This window comes from Peromyscus leucopus, chromosome 6, assembly GCF_004664715.2.
Source record: "Peromyscus leucopus breed LL Stock chromosome 6, UCI_PerLeu_2.1, whole genome shotgun sequence".
In the NCBI taxonomy this organism is placed as follows: domain Eukaryota; kingdom Metazoa; phylum Chordata; class Mammalia; order Rodentia; family Cricetidae; genus Peromyscus; species Peromyscus leucopus.
The window spans coordinates 132,920,101-132,928,990 of NC_051068.1; the positions used below are offsets into that span (position 1 = coordinate 132,920,101).

At 42.4% G+C, this 8,890-nt stretch overlaps 1 pseudogene; it reads right to left on the reverse strand.

Annotated features, from left to right (window-relative positions):
• Positions 1-488: 488 nt before the first annotated feature.
• Positions 489-8,890, reverse strand: part of LOC119088263 — a 19,942-nt pseudogene continuing 11,540 nt past the window's right edge.

Below are 8,890 nucleotides of genomic sequence, written 5' to 3' on the forward strand. Positions count from 1 at the left end.
CCTCCTGTCTCAGACTACTAAGAACTGAAAGTATAGGCAGGCACAACACTCCCTCCAGCCCTCAGGGATCTTGCTATAGGACCTTATAATGCCACTCAAGAGAAGAACCTTCCAGATGAAGGGCTCACAAACATTTCCCCGTCCTTCCCTGTAAGCTTTCTCTCCAGGCTTGTGTTTCTTCTTTCTAAACTTTTCAGTCTGGAGACTCATTTCTTTTCTTCAACCATTTTCCATAAAAGTTTCAATCTTTTACATATTTCATGTCATCATGCCTCAGACATCACCTGAGCGAGCATTCAGTCAAGTCCTATGAATGAGGTTAAAGATGGATCTCTCAATGGCGACTCAGTGCTGTTCTACCCATAACAGTGGTACACATTGCAATGAGAAGCAGTTGCCTTCTGCAAAAACAAAAATCTGCATATTTCTCTACGAAATACATTTTCTTTTTTAGGGCAATTTTGTATTTATCTTTATGTACAGAAAACCTAACAATGGGCATTTAAATCCAGTTTAGAAGTGTGCTCTTTGGCCTTTGCTTTTTCCTGCTTGGCAACCTGAGCCACAGATTTGGGACCCAGGACGTCGCCCTGCCAATGGCAGCTGATCTCATGGTAGCTGTTGTCGTTATTGGTCCAGATATCTTCTACCAGCTTAGCCAGAGAGCCTTTGTCTTCTGAGTTAACCTGTGTGAAGGTCACAGCGGTGCATGTCTTCCTGAGCACCAGCCGCCCCAGCCTGGCCTTCCTCTAGATGATGCAATAGAGGACTCCCATCTTGAGACACAGGGCAAACAGGAAGACCAACAGCTCAATGGGGTCTATGTTGTAGGCAATCACCAAGAGGGGAGCCATCTTGTTCTCCACCAAAGCTGTGACTGTCCTCTTGAAGGACAGGTGGTCTCTTAGTTGGGACGTCCCCTTAGCCAGCAGCCTTTGCTTCTTCTCCTGCTTTGTTTCTGGCCCGTCCTTGTGGGCAAAGTTCAGCAGCTGGGTAGCTGTTTGCCGGTCCCAGGCCTGGGGGAACTGGTCAATGGCAGAGGAGGTACTTTGAGCCACTTATGGAGGATGGCCCTTTGCCGACGCAGCCTGAGCAGCTGGGCCATTTGACAAAGCGAGTGAGATCTCTTTTGAGCTGGATGTCCAGTCCAGTGCCGAAGTTCTTATGCCTTTCCTCAGAGAGGACTCACCACCTTTTTGGCCTCCCGTTTCTTGACGATGCTGGCGGCTGGGGCCACCTCCCTCCTCTTGGCCTTCTTTTCTTTGGGCACTTTGCTCTGCTGGAGGAAGGCTCCCTACCCCCCTTAAAAGACATTTGGGGCTTTTCATAGGAGAACAAGAGATTCCTGTTTTCTTTGCCACAAAAAAACAAAAATAAGAACAACAACAACAAAAAAAAACAACAAAACAAAACAAAAAACCCACCTCAACATTTTTATCAGTTCTTTGAGAATTTCATATACTGTTTTGATCATACCTCCCCCTCCCCCAGATCCTCCCAGTCACCCATCTTCCTTACCCTACCTTCTGTCTTTTCTTTGCCACTTTGAGAAAAAAAGTTTTATAAACTTTAATCAGAATTAGACTCAATGTGTCTTCCATTAGGATTTCTGAATAGCAGGTAGCCACAAATCCAGTTGAGTCCCTTGACCTTGATAAGCTTTATGGTTGCTGACCCATAGCTTTTTATCTGCTCAAACTCAGTTGTTACAGCACCCTACTTGGGTAGGGCTTCTCCTTATATCTGTGAGTAAGGTACTTCTGGTCTTTGTTGATTTCCACACTCTTCGTGAATCCTCTGGTTCTCAAGGAAATAGATCACTTCTCTTGTGCAGCTGTGATAGTTGACCTGTGAGAATTCGGGTGGGAGTATGATTTCTGGAGGGCCCAGCATCTCATGCAACTACCACCCCCGTGACACTTTAAATACTCTCTTCATGGGAAAAGGCAGTGGGATGTAGACAATTTTAGAGGGTTAGTAATTTACTTTTTTTTCAAGCCAGGGTTTCTCTGTGTAGCTTTGGTGCCTGTGCTGGATCTCGCTCTGTAGACCAGGGTGGCCTCAAACTCACAGAGGTCTACCTGGCTCTGCCTCCTGAGTGCAGGGATTAGAGGCGTGCGCCACCTCACCCAGCAGCAATTTACTTTTATTACAAATTAACAAGGCCAGAAAAACAGACATGGCTTGGACCTTGTTGTTCATCTGGCTTTTCTTCCTATCAAGAAGTAGAATTCAGGTTTCCACCTCCTTGTGTCTAGGTTGGCTGGGAGGCTGGGCAATACAGCAAAAGCGATGATAGGGAAATTATGGGTTAGGCCTTCAGAGACATTCATTGTTCTCACTCTCCTGTCGTCACGGAGAGAAACCTGGGTGAGCCTTTCTAGGATGGGAGGTGACAGGGAGAAAGATGCCCAGCTGGCACCAGCAAACAACTTCCAGAAGAGCCGGTAGCATAAGTTGCCTGGCCCAGTGGATTCCTTGTTCCACAACTATCAAGAACTTCAAGATGCTGAGAGCCCAAAACAAAGCAAGCATGCGCTCTCGAGAGAACTGGTCCCGATCACCTGAAAGACTGTCTCGGGTCGAGTTCCAGTACGCTCCTAGCTAACCGTCAATACATGGTTGAGTCCATTTGAAAACAGGAATTATTTCCAAGTCCAGTCCAATACTGACTCAGGCTAGCTAATAAATGAATGTTGGTTGAAGCCACTAAGTTTATGATAGTTTATTAGGCAGCAATAAACAATAAATATAAACTCCCTTATCGCCTATCAAGGATTCTTGAAACCTGAGTTGTTCAGCTTCACCACGCTTGCCCCTATCTGAGGAGGGCTGGGGGATGCTTCACTCTGTCACATATTCCCTTTATACCTACATGTGTGGACTATTACTAATTCTGTGACTTGGATCACACTTGAGTTTTTCTTTGATTTTGAGATAGGGCCTTGGTATGTAGGCCTTGAACTTGAGATCCTCCTGCCTCAGCTTCTTGAGTGTTGCAATTCCAGGTGGGCACCATGGGAGAATATCCCTTCACTTCCTTTTGTGCCCATATTTCCTCATGTGCAAAGTAGAGATAGGTCTGTGGAACTCGCATGTCCTGACACCTGAACAGTACTTAGCCAATGCCTTGTTGAACTGTGTTGTATGCAACCACACTGCCCTTAAAATCCAGGATGAGACTTGCAGCAGAGCCACAGAAGACATGTACCCAGAGAGGTGAGAATGGACGTGGCCCCGCTTCCTGGGAAGGACGGGGAGGAGACAATGAGCCCTGGAGACAGTCAGGCTCTTCTTCCTCCATAGCTCAGCACCACCATTGTTCTGTTCCTCTGCATGACACCCCATCCAGCATTAGCTTTGTTGGTGTAAAGCATCAGTAACAAAGAGAGTCTATGGAGTGTCAGTGGGAGGGCTGCACAGAGACTCAACCAAGCTCTGGGGCCTATGCCTACCACATGATATTTAACATGTGAGTGCTGGTCAGAAATGCAAGCCAAGGTCACTGAGAGGAAAATGACCAAATTTGCTTTGTATTGGACAGTACTGGGAAACCTTGGGATGTATGCTTCCCAAGCCTCTGAGCAAACCATGACAGCCTGTTCTAGCAGCAACTTCCCTTAAAAAAGAAAGAGACCAAGCACTCCCAGTTTATGATCTACATTTACCCCACCTTCATTTTCTTCACCCTCCCCCCCCCCCCCCCCCAAAATCACATTTATGTTTTTTTTTTTTTTTTTTTTTTTTTTTTTTTTTTTTTTTTTTTTTTTTTTTGAGCCCCAGAAAACCCCAAATCGCTGTAGTGTATATGAGAATACAAAAAAAAAAAAAAAAAAAAAAAAAAAAAAAAAAAAAAAAAAAAAAAAATAAGGAAAAAAAAAAAAAAAAAAAAAAAAAAAAAAAAAAAAATTACCTGAGATGTAAATGCAAGTTCGGAACCAAAGTAGACCAAGACATAGCTGACAGATCCAGAATTTTTTTTTATTTTATAAAATTTTTTTTTGACAATAACATTTGACATACAACTAAGATTCTGAGGTGTAAAGTTTTTATTTTTTTTTTTTTAAAAAATTTTATTTTAATTATCTTTATTTAATTTATTTTTATTTTCTGGGGGGGTGCTTATTTATAAAAAGAAAATTAGACTATTAGCTGACTTATTTGTGATTTTTTTTTTTTTTATTTTATTTTTTTTTTTTTTTTTTTTTTTTTTTATTTTTTTTTTTTTATTTTTTTCTTTTTTTTTTTTCTTTATTTTTTTTTTTCTTGTTCTTTTTGTCTTTTTTTATATTACCTGAGTTTTTTTTTTTTGTTGACGGCGCTGTTGCTTCTTCACTTAACATCGTGGTATTTTCGCAGCTCTATCATCAAGTTCGATAGTGGGTCTATGCTTCTATCAGCAGCATAAGAAACCTCTTTTTTTTTTTTTAATACTATGACTAAATTTAACACAGCTTTTTGGCTATTCATTTCCGCCATTTTAGCCAGTGTTTGCGTTTTCATCTAGCTGCCTGTATGAACGGCAGGTGTTTTGGCTCTGTTTAGAATTTTATTAAATATTCTAGGTTTAAGGTGGAAACTCGAGCTGTTGGCGCCATTTTGTAGCTGGAGGCTTCTCTCCAGTCCCAAGCCCCGCAGTACATCCACTTAAAAATAATCACTCAGACGCTTAATCACTTATAACGTATGCGTGCAGGCTTCTGCTAACTGCTCTTTTATCTTAAATTAACCCTTTCTATAATTATACCTTGCACGTGGTGTGGCTTACCAGAGTCTCTACATGCTGCTTGTCCTGGCGTGGCTGCAGCTCTCTCCAGCTTCCCGCTTCCCAGAATTCTCCTCTCTCCTTTCCACCTACCTCCTGCCTGGTCATTGGCCATCAGTGTTTTATTTACATAGAGTGATATCCACAGCATTCTTCCTTACTTATGTTTTATATTACCTGAGCCTTGAGCCTATTGCCTTTAAACTGCCACCATTGTAGCCTGAAACGGCGCTGTGGCTGCTGGCTCGCCCACTTCAGCTTCCCAACATGGCAGTGGTACGTTTTCGCCAGCTCTGGGAGTCATCAAGTCTCAGAAATAGTGGGTCTATGCTTCTATCAAAGCAGCAGGTAGCCCAGAAACCTCTTTTTTTTTTTTTAAATACTAGTAAAGACTAAATTCTACCACACAGCTTAATTTGCCGCTGGCAGATGCCTCATTTCCGCCAACTGCGGGTCAAACGCACCCGCCAGGAACCCGCCAGTGTCCAAACTGCGTTTTGCGGCATCTAGCTGCCTGTATGAGACAAGAAGCAGGAACCTGTTTTTGGCTCTGTTTAGAATTGGTTTATTAAATATTCTCAGGTTTAAGGTGGAAACTCGAGCTGTTGGCGCCATTTTGTAGCCTTACTCTTAAGTTAAAAAAAAAAACCTATGTGTTCATCAATTTTTTTGAGTGCTTGGGAGTACACAGTCATACATAGAGATTCTGGATTAATAGGAGCTTCATGCCATGAACCAGCGATCTCAACACACCGAGAGCGGGAGAAGAGTCGCTGAAGGCTTCCTGGGGGAAGTCATATTTAATGTGTAACCTATAACATAGATGAGTGACGTCAACTGAGCTGGGGCTGAGGGAGAGTGGGGGTGAGTGCGGCTGATGAAAAGAGATCGGAGGCATCATTTACAATTGCGTAGAAGGAAGAGAAAACTTGAACTTGGGGATTTTAAAGTAGATAGATATGATGAAAAAATGAGTTAGAAAGTGGAAGTGGTCAGAAAGAAGCTAATGGAGGTAATTGTTTATCCGGTTTAAGAAATTTGACCTTTATCCTAAGAGCAATCAATGGAAATCATTAAGTATTTAAACAGAAAGAGTGACATTAGAAAATAGCATTCCCTGACTATAATATGAGGAACAGAGGGCAGGTCAGAAGGCTTGACACTTGTTATTATAAATAAAGTTTTTATGGCAGCCATACACATTAATTTGTATTGTCTTTTAGGTCTTAGGCGTCCAGCTTAGTAAATGACCATCTGGCTCACAAACCTGAGCTATTTACTACCTGGCCCTTTTAAGAATATTTGTTGAGTTAGGTACTGTTAATATACCTTGGAGGAAAATAATGATAGCTAGCTAGCTTTGGGAAAGGCACAGGAGGAATTTTGTAAAGGGTTTGAGGAATTAATCACACAATTCTTGTCGAATTTTAAAACATTCAGTTAATTATTCAGACATCTGATTTTAGCTTTACCTTGGGACTCCACTCCTATAAGAACCAAGATTACAGTTGTAATATAAACAGCTAAGGGTTAAGTGTTGTAAATGAGAGAGAAGGCCAGGGGCCAAAGCACAGTGGTTCATGCCTTTAATCTTAGCACTTGGGAACCTGAGGCCAGCCTGGTCTACACAATGAGTTGCAGGCTAAGGCTACCCAGTGAGAACCTGTTTAAAAAAAAAAAGAAAAAAAGAAAGACAAGACAGGAATTGGGAAGGAAACAACCAAGCAAATTAAACTGTAGATTCCTTATAAATTATTATTATAAGAAAAAGATTCCTTATTCCTAATGTGTGTGGTGTGTGTGTGTGTGGTACACATGTTTTAACAGTGTGTGACATATAGTAGGACACAAGATGTATTTGGTTAACTGAACCCTTAACATTATGATGTTCCTGATACCTGCTTTGTGATCCTGAAACTCTGCTGTTTGATACAGATTGACCTACAATGTCTGACCAAATCAAACAAAGCACTTTTTTATTCTATTTTATTTTATTATTTTGCTTTTTAAACAACCTCAGTAAAACAACACCAGCAAGTGTCTTTAATTTGTCCTTCCTTCAAGAAGCCCAAAGCTGGTCTCAGTCTATTTACATCACAATAGTAATAGCAATAAAACAAGTTAGTATAACTCCCATTGTTCATTGAGTGCCTACTAGATCTGAAATACAGCACAGACACTCACCTAGGTTCTTCAGTCCCTCTAGCAAACATCATTATTGTCGTCATGTGTAGATGAGGAGGAGACTGTAGCTCAAGGGTTCTCTTTTCTAAGGTCATGCCCATGTCAGTGTGTCTGACGTTAACAGTCTTCCTCTCAGTCACACAAGCTCTTGCTGCCTCATAGCAGTCACACTGCTCCTCCTTCTCAGTCTTTTATCTCCTCATCCCATTGCCTAAAACCCCCCACTGTCTTCTCCTCTCCTGAGCAGAGTCTACATAATTTAGTGTGGCATAATTTATTTTTAATAATCTCTCATCGCCTTAGTGGCCTCGGCTTCTGCGGCCGTTTCTGTAAGTGTATGTCGTATATTCCTGATTTGGGGGCTCTCGAGGGCAGGGGAGTATTCCGGGTCCCTCCATGCTTCTGTGGATTTACATGTTCCTTCTCTTTCTGGAGACTTCCTTCACATCTGCCTGGGCTTTGAGCTAAAATCCCAAGTTCCAGCCAGTCTCTCTTGTGAGATCTAATCTCTCAGTGTTTTATTCTCCTACTGGGAAATGGCTATGTTTCCTAGAAATGGTTATATGGAAAGAACTGCGGAACTGCTTGATCTCTGGAAATGCCTGGCTTCTGTAAGCCATGTGTTTTTTTTTTTAAACCTTTTTATTTATAAAATAGGGTAATATGGGGCAGTGGTGGTACACACCTTTAATCCAGCACTTGGGAGGCAGAGGCAGGCGGATCTCTGTGAGTTCGAGGCAGCCTGGGCTACCGAGTGAGTTCCAGGACAGGCTCCAAAGCTACACAGAGAAACCCTGTTTCAAAAAAAAAAAAAAAGGGGGGGGTAATATGATGCTTTGGTGCTGCCTGATATATTGTAAGTACTCAGAATAAACAGTCATTATTCAGTTCCTGTGCAATTAAATAAGAGTCACATATATTAGTCTAGCACAATAATTTTGAGCACACTCTTCTTCCTTAGTGATGCTCTGGCCATCCTTTGAATAGGTTCAACACAAACTATTTTGTGATTTATTTGTTTCCATGTGTGTGTAGGTAGTGCTTGTAGACATCTGTTTGTAGTCCTGAAGTTGACATCAGGCGTCTTCCTCAGTCATTGCACACCTTATTCACATCAAGGCCAAGTTTCTGAATTACACTCAGAGCTGGTTGAAAAGACCCGTTCTAACTAGCCAGCTTGCTCTGGGAATCCCTTCTCTCTGCCTTCAGTGCAGTCTGCCACGCCCACCTTTGCATCTCCCTGGGTGCTGGGGTCCCAACTCAGGCCCCTCCTGCTCGCACAGCACAGCATGCGCCTTATCCGCGGGGCCATCTCTCCGACCTCTTTTTCTGTAAACATTCTATACATTTAATCCATGGATGGCCATGTTTGTCTAAGTTCTCGTCTCCTCTGCTAGCCTGGAACTCTGTAAGCACAGGGACGATTGTTGATCTACCCCAACCTAGTAGACACTGGTATTTAATACACGTTGGCTGATTGGCTGCCTGGATATACCCATGAATGGACAAAAAGTGAGCCTCACAGGACTTAACTGAGTGACAGTATGCCCAGTAGTGTTGGTTTGATTTGGCAATGTTTACTGAGTATAGTTTGCTTTACCCTTTTCTCTTTCACAGTAGTGGACTTGAACCTAAGGCCTCACACATGCTGGGCAAGCACTCTGCTGCTGAGGTCCATCCCGACTCGACTCTCTCTCTCTCTTTTATTTTGAGACTGGATCTCCCAATGTTGCCCAGGTGGTCTCGAACTCATTCTGTAGCACAGCCTGGATCTTGAGGTTCTCCTGTTTCAGTCTCCCAAGCAGCCGGGAGACTGCACGACCAGATCTGGCTTCCATACCAAAACTGTTGGAGCTCAGTGATTCCGTTTAATTCCCACAGAAACTCAAGTTAGGTCTTAGCCTCGTAAAATCTATTTTAAAAAAAATGATTCAAGGTTAT